The 12,920-nt window shown below is 35.9% G+C and overlaps 1 long non-coding RNA gene and 1 other non-coding gene across 2 annotated transcripts; one reads left to right on the forward strand and one right to left on the reverse strand.

The window, feature by feature from the left end:
* The first annotated feature begins 1,758 nt into the window (after positions 1 to 1,758).
* LOC130470194 (uncharacterized) lies at positions 1,759 to 7,766 on the forward strand. Its single transcript, XR_008930134.1, has 6 exons — positions 1,759 to 2,485; positions 2,623 to 2,682; positions 5,800 to 5,965; positions 6,063 to 6,207; positions 6,845 to 7,002; positions 7,548 to 7,766. It is a non-coding gene; the product is annotated as an uncharacterized lncRNA (long non-coding RNA).
* Positions 7,767 to 11,252: 3,486 nt separating this feature from the next.
* On the reverse strand, positions 11,253 to 11,325 carry TRNAA-UGC (transfer RNA alanine (anticodon UGC)). Its single transcript has one exon. It is a non-coding gene; the product is annotated as a tRNA-Ala (tRNA).
* Between the last annotated feature and the right edge of the window lie 1,595 nt (positions 11,326 to 12,920).

Genomic DNA, 12,920 nt, shown 5'->3' on the forward strand with positions numbered 1-12,920 from the left:
GCTGCTTTCTATCTCCTCTTCCCAAGGCTTCCTCGCGGCGAAAATGGTGAGTTATGTTAAATATTCTTATCTCCGCGTTCTATGGTAATTTCTCTAAGTTTCGTAATTTTTCTTTAGATTAGGTTTAGGTTTAAAGATCGTGATTATGATTTATGCAGAGTTATAAAATTCATGGTTTGGCTTTGGTGTTAAACAGAAAGGGAATGAAACCGGAGAAACTACGAGCTCTTAATCCGTCTTCGTGCAAGGTATTTTAAACTTCTCACCTTTCTGTGTTTGGGTTAGTGGTTGAGTTTGCTAAAAAATGAGCTTCATCGTCAACGCCGAACTCAATTTGAAGTTAGGGTTTTGATTATTTTTGTTTTCAAAGAAACTGATTGTGATTTTTCATGACAATGACATAGAATTTTAGAAACCGATTGTGATGTTTGATGACAGTAACATGTATTTGGCGGATGTGAACAATTTGGAGCATTGTATCAAGTATTTGAACCAGACTCTTGGTACTTTCGGCTTTTCAGGTTCGCTTTATCTGTTTGGTAATGATCCTGTATGTTTCTTAGCTTTTTGTTTGATTTTCTTTTGAATTTGTGCAAAGTGAGTGGATTAGTTAGGATTAACTTTGTATTTTGTTGTTTTGACTGGTCTTCACATCTCTTACTTGTAATTGTCTACACTCTTTGTTACAGCAGAGGCAACGAGATATCTGAGATTCGACAATAGTCTAATGAGCAAAGTCAGCGCTATGAGTTGCTGTTTTTTTTGGTTTTGTAGCTGATTTTATTTTAGCATGTTAGTTTAATTTTGGTAGTAAAAGAATAAAAGATATACTCGGATTGATGCTCTAATGTAATGAAAAATTAGATTTATTTGTGCTCTTGATTCTGATGATCTTGTCGTCTTAATATATTTTGTTACTATAATTATAAGAAGAGTGTAACTCTAAAAGTGCTCGCCTTTCCAGTTTTTCCTTGAATGTGGTTTGCTACAAAAAACAAAACGACCATCTTCATACGCTTACTGAATGTGGTTTCCTAAAAAAAACAAAACGACCATCTTCATACGCAAAATTAGACCACTTTCGCCGATTCACGGCAACGACCCTAATTTGATCGCAATTGATAGTGATGATAGGTCTGCTTATGGAGGAGAGAGAATTAGTGGAAGGGAAAGTGAGAGTGAAGGTGGCGTTGGCGGCGGCGGAGAATCGGAAAATAGGTCTCTTCCTGAAGAGCTTTCAAGTAATGTTGTTTTGTCGTGCAACAATGGCGACGGTGAAATTTGCGACGTTTATGTCATCGGAACTGCTCATGTGTCTGAGGTAGTTAATTAACTGGCTTATATTACTGCTTTTCCTATGTTTGTTGTTAATTAATTGGCCTGAATTAGTGTTGAGTCGGATTATTGTTTTTCGTGGAATTAATTCATTGATTGTGATGATTCGAACATTGTTTTAGTTGTTGAAAATTTTATTTGACATTTTAAGATGTGATGATTTAATTTTGACACTTCACTGCTATTTTTTTTGATTGAATTGCCGGGTTAGTCAGAAAATATGATTTCTACTTGATGGTTTGTTGTTGTTCTTACCAACAATATTATCATTTAAGGATGAAATATGAAATGTTGAAACAATGTCTTGGGATTAGATTTATTTACCAACGAGAGCCTCAATTACCAACGAGGGTAATGATCCTGCCCCAATTACGAATTACCAATGCTTTTATCATAATGTTTAGTGGGAGGGGTGTATCTGTTTATATTAATTATTTGGAAAACAAATAAGTTTTGATTTTTTCTTTCTCCTTTGTTTTACTTGGAAAATGTGTTTGACACGGCGGAGTGAATTACATTGCGCATTTTTGGTGTTGTATTATGAGTTGGTTTTGACCTTGAGTCCCACCCAGTCACCCGTGTATCAAAAACGGCAAATTTCTCAGTTAAATCTTTGTTCTTTTCACTTCACAAATATCAGTTGCATGAATTCTATGTTTGGATGAGGGATATCATACTCATCTACAATTAAAGAAGCTCAATTTGTTTAGGTAATGGCTTACAGAGTTTCAGGTCAATAGAATCAGCTTTGAGGTAAATTTTTATGATTGTTTGCTCTTATTTACCAATAATAATATAACTATTTGAAAATGAAAGATAAAAGCATTGGGTGGGTTATTGTGTGATTTTTTTTTTCTCACGTTGTTGATAAAAATGGCTTGACTTTGGATCTTGAGAGTCCAATTTACCAGTGAGGGCCCATAGGGGAAATTATATTCTTAAGTAGGTGTGTTGAAATAGAACAGCCACTTTCCTATCTCGGAGTATGCTTTTCATGCAGTCGTCAATTTTTATTCTAGGTGATATGTTGACAAAAAATACATTAATTTCTTCCTTTCAATTTAGAGGCAGGGTTGAAGCATGTTTTAATTTTTTGTTGCAGGATTCGTGCGGAGAGGTTCAATCTGTAATCAGTTTCTTCAAACCGGAGGTGCTTCTCTATCACTATATTACAACTTTGAGTTTGTTATTTACCAATTCAGGTGCCTGCTTTAGTTATCATTATGTATTTGGTTGATTTTATGAATGCTTTTAAGTCTTATTTTTGCTGTGCTATGATGGTTTTAGGTTGTTTTTTTGGAGCTTTGTTCAAGTCGAGTGTCTATACTTACCCTTAAAGATTTAAAGGTCAGTGCCTTAATCTTTTCTACCTTTATGCTTGTTGGTACCTTTTGTCATGTTTGGGGGTTTCTGGCTGGCAACACCATATTCTGCATTGCTTCCAAGACTTAACAACAACTTAAAGTTCTGCATGACTGATGTTAGGATTTTATTTTATATCCCATTTGTTTGCAACTTAGTGGGAATGCTTGATTTGGTGGATGTGGATGATGTATTGGTTTTCGAGTTTTCTTTGTTTTGATTCCTGAGTTTTCTCTGGTTTCTTCAGCTCTGTCACATCCTCTCTTTTTTGCATATGTTCTTACTAAAAAATTTCTGACTGATCCTTCTGCAGTTCAAATTAGATTTCATCTGTACTCTTTGATTGATTTATTTCCATGATTTATGTATTGAAAGTGTTAATTCCTTTCTTTGTTGTTTATGGGTTTCGTTTTAATTTTCTCATTTTAGTTTTCTTTCATTAGTCGAGTATTAGTGTTAATTTGTCAAATGTTAACTATCTATGCTACACATATACTTACTGTAACTCTCATCAACATCTGACTGTAGTGGGAATGTTTAAAAGTAGATAGAAATTTTGACAGATAAACTCTGGGTAGCTGGGTTTTCTTTGCAGAATTTCATTTTCGAGTTTTTTTTTTTATTCCCGAGTCTTGTTAGTTCTGATTTCTTCTTGTATTCAAATTGTGTTTTTAATATGCTTAATTTGGTGGATGTGGATGATGTATTGGTTTTCGAGTTTTCTTTGTTTTGAATCCTGAGTTTTCTTTGGTTTCTTCATCTCTGCCACATCCTCTCTTTTTTGCATATGCTTTTACTAAATTTCCTGGCTGATCCTTCTTCTGTAGTGTCACCCTCTGCATTGCCATCTGCCATCTTTTGTGTGACAATGCAGACGTCCCCTTCTTCTTACAACATATCCATCTGTAAGGTTATGATACATGTGACAATTCATAAATCATGCGGAAAAACCATAAAGCCAGGAAAGCATATTATTTACACATAATCATTTAGCATAGTTTAGATGCATACACTTTGTTGCGTGCCTTCCCTAGCTGCGCCTGAACCGAACAAGAACAAGTCTTTAGGACTCCAAGTGTCGTCCCTCCGTAGATAGTCCACAGCACGTCCGGATCCGCCTTAAGTTTGACCAACTAGGATCGCCCTTAAGGTACTTAGAATTTTCGGCTAGTGTAGGCAATTGTATGACTGAATTTTTGCTCTCAAAAATCACTTTGAATACTTGAAATCGTGTCTATAAATTATGACCCTAGGCACCTATTTATAGAGGTATGGAAAAGGAACTGGAATCCTATTAGGATACGAATTAATTAAACTACAATCCTAATAGAATTCTTATTTAATTAATTCATCCTTTTAGGTTTAGGAATTTAATCATATGTCGAAACCTGATAGCTTTAGGATTCGTATAGCACACAAACACACACACGCGCGCACAGCAGCCCACGAGGGGCGCCATGCGCGCGCGCAACCCGTGAGCTCGCAGCCCATTGCCACGAGGCCCATACGCTGCCGCAGCCTTGGCGCGCGCTGGGCCTGCCTTGCGGTGGGCCTGGCGCAGCCTTGGCTGGTGCGTTGTGGCGCGCTGGCTTGCTGGGCGATGGCCCGGCTTCGTGCTGGGCCTTCGTCTGGCAGGCCTCGTCCGATGCTAATTCGTACGATACGCTTCCGATTAATTTCGCGATTCCGGAATTCATTTCCGATACGAACAATATTTAATATTTCCGATTCCGGAATTAATTTCCGTTTCGAACAAATATTTAATATTTCCGTTTCCGGAATTATTTTCCGATTCCGATAATATTTCCGATTCTGACAATATTTCCGTTTCCGGCAATATTTCCGATTCCGGCAATATTTCCATTTCCGATAATATTTTCCGATATGTACCATGTTTCCGTTTCCGGCAACATCTACGACTTGGATAATATTTATATTTCCGATACGATCCATATTTCCGTTTCCGGCAATATCATCGTTTCCGGAGTATTCATTTCTTGCCTGTGACGATCTCAGCTCCCACTGAAACCAAGATCCGTCGATTCCGAATATCCATAGATGGAGTATTAAATACTTGATCCGTTTACGTACTATTTGTGTGACCCTACGGGTTCAGTCAAGAGTAAGCTGTGGATTAATATCATTAATTCCACTTGAACTGAAGCGGCCTCTAGCTAGGCATTCAGCTCACTTGATCTCACTGAATTATTAACTTGTTAATTAATACTGAACCGCACTTATTAGACTTAACATAGAATGCATACTTGGACCAAGGGCATTATTTCCTTCACCATCTAACAGTCCTGATCACCGTGGAAATATTGCTCAGTTCATCATGACATCATTGACCACACTCCGTAAGCCATTTATTTTAAAAAGTATTCCTTTTGAGTCTGAAACTACTCCTTTTGAGTCTGTTATTTATGTACAAAATAAAGGGCTTATCTGTTTTAACCGGACTATTTTCCTACATGATATACATACAATATCTAGCTTCTTATCATTTGGAAATGTGACACATCCCCTGTACTTTTTCTCTATTAGTTGATAGGTGAGGGGTTATTCTTACTGTGTGAGAATAACTTTGATAAAATTGAATTGGATTAGCATTGTTTGAATGTTGATCTTCGGACATAGAGTTGGTGTCTTTGTTATCTGCAGTTGGATGTAGTTTCGAGATGCTACAGCATATATGCATTCGCGCTTTATGAATTTATTTGGTTCATTTATTTGCAACTGCGTCAAATAGATGCCAATGTACTGCTGGATATGGTGGTTATTGTTGTGGTCCAGCTGGTCTAGCTTTGGCAGCAAAATCGGCTAAACTTGGATTAAAAGTTGGCTTCTTGGTTACATATCTAACTTAGAGCTCTATGCCGCTTATTAATGATCTTTTCCTTGGCTTCTTTTCAGTCAGTGGCATGTTTGGTTGGTATAGTGGTTGATTTTAAGGCATATTAAACTGTTTAGCATGACATCCTGTTTGTGAGGTCAACACAAAATAGATAAGTGGGCCAATAGTCGCTGCAGCTGCTTGTTTTTGAGGTAGTAGGCTTGCTGAGTTGTTTTATGTTTGCTAATTTGTTTTATTCTTTCTCTCAGGTTGAATACCTTGATTATTGCAAGAAAGGAGGCTTTGTCACCAGCTATATATGCATCTGTCCAAGTGAAGGGAGAAGAATAGTTCTATACTGTCGTCTAGAGACACAAAAAACACCCAGAAGAGTATTTAAAACATTTGAATGGCTTCCTTACATATTTTGGGAAGGTAACAAGCAACTACAACTTTCTGAAGGCATTACCCAAGTAGTTCATTCTATGTCGTCTAATTTGTACATTACTTCTTATCTACCTGTATATGTTAGGTGAAATGAGATTCTTATGCTTGTACTGCAATGAGAGATGTCAACCATTTAGCAGCTTGAGGCAGTTAGGAAGCACATAGCAAAGTCGTTATGGTGATGGAGGTGATGAGGTGGAATTAGAAGAGTTTCATGACTATAACAGCAGGTACTCTTTACTAATCCAATCATTTAGTTTATTTTCAGTGCCATTGTCACTTGAGATTAACCGGTGGGTTTTTGAGATCCAGAAGCCAGTAGAAACTTACCATAGATAAAACACAAAGTAGGGTAGAAAGAACTTACAGGCATAACCACTACTACAGAAGTTGTAAAAGCCAACGCAGGTTTTAACAACGCCCTTAAACGGATCCGTGGTAATAACTACTCCCCCACTTATTGGCTCCCTCCAACTCCCCAGTTGTCTTCCCGTCCAAAAAAAAATAACTCCCAGATCTTGAAATCCCTCAAACTTCCTAAGTACACACACGAAACTTCAGTTTCACTTCAGCGTTTGGTAACTCGGAAAGCTTCGATCCACAATGGTTTCCAAAAATTTCAGTTACAAAATGGCCTTCTCCATAAACCTAGATTTGATAGTCAATTGTCTTGTTAAGGTTAGAATCTTCTTAACATTGGGCTTCACTTTGCTTGAAATTCGATTTGGTTTCATATTTTTGAGAGTATAGAGCCCAGTGAAAATTTAGAGTTTGTTTTGTTGGTAATTAGGTTTATGTTGGTAATTAGTTTGAATTGTGTAAATTAGGTTAATTTAATTTTGAGTGATTTTGGTGGTTTGTTATCAGGACCAACGGGAGGAGAATCGGATTGAGGAGACACATCAGGTGGAACCGAGAGAAGGTTATGTGAGTAGGAGCAGATGTTAGGAACCGAGGGAAGGTTTATCCTCACTACGCGTACTCCTTTTGAATCTCCTCCCTATCAATTCGTCTCTTTCTCCCTGGTATGATTCTCCTTTCTCTGAATTTTTCAAACTACGGTTTTGTTTCTTGTTTTTAATTGTTGATTTTGTTGAAATATGTTTGGTTTAATTGAATTCTGATGTGATTTGGTGTTTTTGTTTTCTTTCTTTTTCTTGATTAATAGCACAAATTAGGTACTCTGTATTTTTTAGGGTGGGTTTTTGAAATTTGTGATTAATTCTGAAGGGGTCAAAAAATTCGAGCATTAGGCAAAAAGAACGAGAAGATGAAGGCTAGCTAAATGTGTGTGTGTGTGGGGGGGGGGGGGGGTGAAAGGGTGGAAGCTAGCTATAGATAGGCTTCCTAAAGGTAATGGTATGGCCCTTTATTTTACTTGCAGCATATGTCATAGTTACAGTCTTACAAAAGGGGCGAGTGCGGTGGTGGGAAATTGTTGGGTGGTGGGTAATTGGGTATTCCCCGTTGAATTTGTAATATTTGATGTTTAAATGTGATTTTTGGGTAATATATGAAAGGTTTATCATTTGGGTAAAACTAATAAGCGATAGTTGTTGGCTTAATTCAGGTTATGTATGATAAATTGACCGGAATGAGCATAGAGTTTGGATTTGTGGCTGTTGATATCCTTGATTCAAAAGAAGAGGAGTCAGGCTGACATGAATGACAGAAATTTTCTTTTTGATTCCGAGAACTGGACCCGTGAATATCTTTGTGCGACTTTTGTAGGTGACATTGAGTCAATGTCATTTATTGAAGCGTTTCGGACATTATCTTTTACTGTTGGTATGTCTAATTATTTGTGTTGGATTTGAAGTAGTTTTTGCTATACAATTAATTTTTTTGGGTGTGTTACAGGAAAAAAAAAATCTTCCTCATTCATGTCAGCTGATTCTTGTTCTAGGTGTTATGGGTGAGCAGGTTTTTTTACTCCTAAAATGACTCGTGGGCTCAGATAATTTGTTATTGTTTGCATTTTCTTTGTTATATGGCCATATAAAATTCATATTTTGCTCATTTCTATTTTTCTCAGAGCATTTTTTTTGTCTGTTGTGAGTTGTGACCTCTTGTATTATTATGCAGAAAACGAAGCCTACTCAACATAGTGTGCGACAATTGAGGGCATTAGGCTTGACTCCTCATCTGCTTGCATGTCGATCTGCACAGGTTTGATTAAAGATTATGGGTATTTATTTGGTATACCTAGATTATTGCTGCGAGAAATATTTTTCTAGGTTATGTAATCCTGTTTATAAATTTTGATTTTGATTTATTTGGGGTTTTGATATTTCAGATTAGGGTTTACAATTCTGATCATGTGATGCTATCCAAGTTATCTCATTCGCTCGTTCGTTTGACTTCAAAGGAATTTTAGGTATTTTCTTCTTATCTTCCCTCAATTTATGAATTTTAACATTTTTCTAGGTGTACGTACTATGTTTATACATTTCGATTTTAAGAATGAATTCTATCTTTTTCCCCTTTTCTGAAACTTAATTATTATAACCTAGCTTAAGTTCTTTGGTTACAGCTTACAAAGCCAAATGACTAGATATTGGTATGAGATAATAAACTTGTCGATTGGGGAAGGGGAGGGAGAGTATGCTTAATCTAGCGGATAATCTTTGCTCTGATGTGTATATTGTATAATTTGGCATGACGACCAGTTACTAGCATTAGCTGGATAATATGCAACTAAATGTGTGAGTAAAATGTTATCCAATTAAGCAAATTCGAGTTTGATAAATTGAGAGGGGTGGATATAACGATGATTAGTAGGATGTGCAATGTTACAAAGATAGAAGAAATGAACAATAAAGTGAATTTAGACAAGTGATCAAAAGAATGGCGTAAAATATGAATTTAAAATGATATGGTTGCCATTGTTTGTATATTCCTTATGTGACCACTTACATATTTTTGTATGGAAGGTGTCATGTCAATTCCCGGCCAGTTAACGGAAATTATACAGAATTAGGCTAGGCTCTATGTAGCTTTGTCATCAGGAACACTGTAGGTCTATGTTAGCAGTGTGGCATATAGGTTGTGGTTGGTTTTTGGTGTGTTTTACTTAATCAATTAATCTAAGAGGCTCTCAAAAACTTAGTCTGGCATATATAATCAATTAATCTAAGATTATCAGCAACCTCACATTATATATGAGTCGTAGTAGATGGACTTTTTAATGTCATTGACTTCTTAGCAAGGATAGAAGTCAAACCCGATGTTTAAAATTAAAACTGGTAATGGAGGATTAAAATTTTATCTTAAATGATTTGTTTCTCGTCTGGACTTTCTTGGTCCCAGCAATTTCGAGGTTTGATCGGCTACTTCTGATGATTTTCATCACCAAATTTGACACTTTCCAATATTTTGTGTAGACTTTGGTTTTGAAAAAGGTGTTCATCTGGATGGGTTGAATGAGGGACACATATCAAAGGCTCTGGAGGATCTTGTGAAAGCCGGGGAAGCAATTAAAGTTTGAGACTATCGTTGAGCAGTTGGATCCCTTCAAAGTGAGCCTAATTGTTCGTCAGTTTGCTCCGGCCATACTTAAGAGATTGAATTGCACTTTGTTCTCTCCCTTTAGTTCCCTCTGTATCATCTGCATTTGTCCTCTGTGATATTGATAAGCAGCACAAGGGCATTAAGAAATAGACCAGCTGTGCAACTGTTGCCTCTTTTGCTGTTTCAGAATTGATCTACAATATTTTGGTATTGATGAACCTACATAAAAAATTAAAAAACACTTTGCAGTAGCTTGTAGTTTGAATGAGAATGTGAAGAGCAGCTACGAAACGGAAAATTAAAGGAATTAATCCCCATAGAATGTTTAAGTTGTATCATGTCCCATAGGAAAGAATAGCTGATTTTAATTAATCCCCATAAAATGTTTAAGTTGTATCGCTTTAACCCCCTCTGATACTATGGTTTAAGTTGTTAATATGAGATGAAGTTGCTGGATTTGTTTCAATTTTGGCGTATTTGTACATCATATTTTGATTGCGACTAGATTCGTAAATGGAGGTGTGCAACATGATATGTATATACACAATTTATTTCAGCTCCCTTACAAAACAAATGTTATTAGCAATCCTTGAACAATAAGTTTTTTTCCCTACAAATACATGGTTATAATACTAATTAAACATATTTTGATATATTTTAATAAAAATAACTATGTCATACGTTTTCCCTACCTTGGAGGACGGCACGCGATAGCGCGTCGTCCAACAACTAATAATGATTAAAAATGAGGTCATATGTATAATAGGGTACATATCGAATGTCTCTCTTTCCTTTGTAATATTATTGCACTTTATAGCTATTCGGACCCAAAAGAAAAGAAATAATCACCTAGATTAAGTTAATATTATGTTTGTATCCCTCTAAAATACTTAGGGATGTCAACGAGCCGAGTCGAGCCGAGTATTTGGCTGTTCGAGCTAGGCTTAATAAGAAATTTTCGAGCTCGAGCCGAGCTTTCATTTTTCCGGTTCAAGCTTGGCTCATTTAATTTTTCGTTGTTCGGGCTTAGCTCACGAGTAGCTTGTTTAAGTTCAAGCTCGAGTCGAGCCGAGATATTAGCAGACGAGCCTTAATAAACGAGCTTTTAACAAACGAGCCTTAATAAACAAACAAGATCGAATTTAAACAATCATATTAATAAGAGAAATATTATTTTCAAAAATTATAAAACATAAAATATAAACCTAAGGGTTTTGAGATTTAAGAATATTAATATATCCTTGATTGAAGAAATAAGAATAGTAAACATATACGGTTTTGGTAGTTTTGGCAATTTTGGTAGTTTTGGTAGTATACTAGTATTTAGTCAATTTCTTACCCTTAATTTTAGCTAAATTTTATGAATAATATCATAATATATATATATATATATATATATATATATATATATATATTATTTGTTAATACTTTATTATATTTACTATAGAAACATTTTTAAAAAATGTGATATAAACGAGCTTTAAAATGAGCTTATACACGAACACGAACGAGCTTAGAAACGAACATGAACGAGTTGTTCGCGAGCCTAAACGAGCTGAACAGTAGGTTGTTCGAGCTAGTATCATTTATTAAACGAGCTTAAATTTTTTGTTCAAGCTCGTTTATTTACTAATGAACGAGCTTTGACCGAGCTTGTTCACGAGTGTATCAGCTCATTGACATCCCTAAAAATACTGCAAAAAGGTGTTTTAATTTTGGAATAGATCCTATAATAACCCTTTGTAATGGTTAAAAAAAATAGAAATGGAGATGCAGGGGATCGAACCCCGTGCCTCTCGCATGCAAAGCGAGCGCTCTACCATTTGAGCTACATCCCCTTTGAACAATTAATTAACTTGTTAAAATTATTTAATCATTAATTAAATCATATACAATTAGTGTAAAAATCATCCAAATGATGGAATAAATTAAAATACATTTCAAGAAAATCATCGCATAACTCTGATTTATCAAAATAATTAGGCCACTAGCTTTCCTCAAAAAAATATTAACCCATAATGTGTCGTACTTATAATTGAGAAAATGAAAATTATACAAATATAAAATTAACCCATAATGTGTTATACTTATAATTAACCCGTAATGTGTTTAGAGATGGCCAGTGAGTCGGGTTTGACCCAGCCCACCCTGACACACCTTATAGTGGGTTACATGGGTCTGACACACTTATGACCCATGACACAACCCAACCCAACCCGGATATTTTTTTGATGTGTTGTGGGTCGAATTTTTTCAACACAACCCATTCCGACCCACCCCATCGGACCTGGCACAACCCGCCACGGCACACCCGCCCCACCCAACCCAAGACACAAACTCAACCCACCCAACACACGAACGCAACCCGCGAAACTCATCCTAATTTAAACAATTTTGTGTGTTTAAAATGCTAATAAGTTCTAATTTTATTTTGCAAATATACATTAACCATATTTATGTAAGCAAATAACATAAAAATTAATTAATTTAAGTTCATACAAATTTCATAAATTTTTATCGCTTGATTAATTGTCCAAACCCACCTGATCCAAATCAGTTCCTAAAACTCATGTAAACCCACTAAACCCACCGGAACATAATTGTCGTAACCCACCAAACCCATTAGACCCACCCGACCCGCACAACCCACCTCGACCCACGACCCACGTAACCCACGACCCATCATGTACTGTGTCCATTTTTTCCGATACAGCCCACGACTCGACCCACCATTATTTACCTGAGGCGGATCGTGTATCAATTATCCTCGACCCACCAAATCCACTCACGACCAACCCAACCCATCACATTGGCCGTCTCTAAATGTGTTATACTTATAATTGAGAAAATGAAAAGTATACAAATATAAAATTATGGAATCAAATGTCAAAGAAGTTGAAAAAGTAAACTCATTATTAGAAAGTGGAGTCGATGAATCTACGTAGTAGTTGGAAAATCTTGCTACGGAATATTGTTGAGTTGGCTATGGAGGAAGAGGAATTGAACCTAAGGCCGGTTGTGAATACATTATACATTGTAAATGATTAAGGGCCTATAAATTTAGTTGTATCGAATAATATCATATCATAAGTTTTATAAGCATTAACTATAAAAATGCACTGCATATATCTAATTTTGTGTTTATTAATTTGAAACACTTAATTCAATTCCATTAAAATATAAAATTAAACGAATTGTAAGTTAATCTAATTGAAAATTAATTGGCATGATAAATGACGCAATGTACATGTGTAGTTGATGAACTTAAAGAATCTTTTCACTTTTATGGACTACATCTACACGTACTCTGGTCAAATATTGAGCTGAATTGAGAAAAATCCAAATTTAGTCATTAAAACTTCAAAGTATCAACCAGGACATCCGCCCAAACCACACACTAGCTGTAAATGATTAGGGGCCTACAAATTTAGTT

This window comes from Spinacia oleracea, chromosome 3 (assembly GCF_020520425.1).
Source record: "Spinacia oleracea cultivar Varoflay chromosome 3, BTI_SOV_V1, whole genome shotgun sequence".
In the NCBI taxonomy this organism is placed as follows: domain Eukaryota; kingdom Viridiplantae; phylum Streptophyta; class Magnoliopsida; order Caryophyllales; family Amaranthaceae; genus Spinacia; species Spinacia oleracea.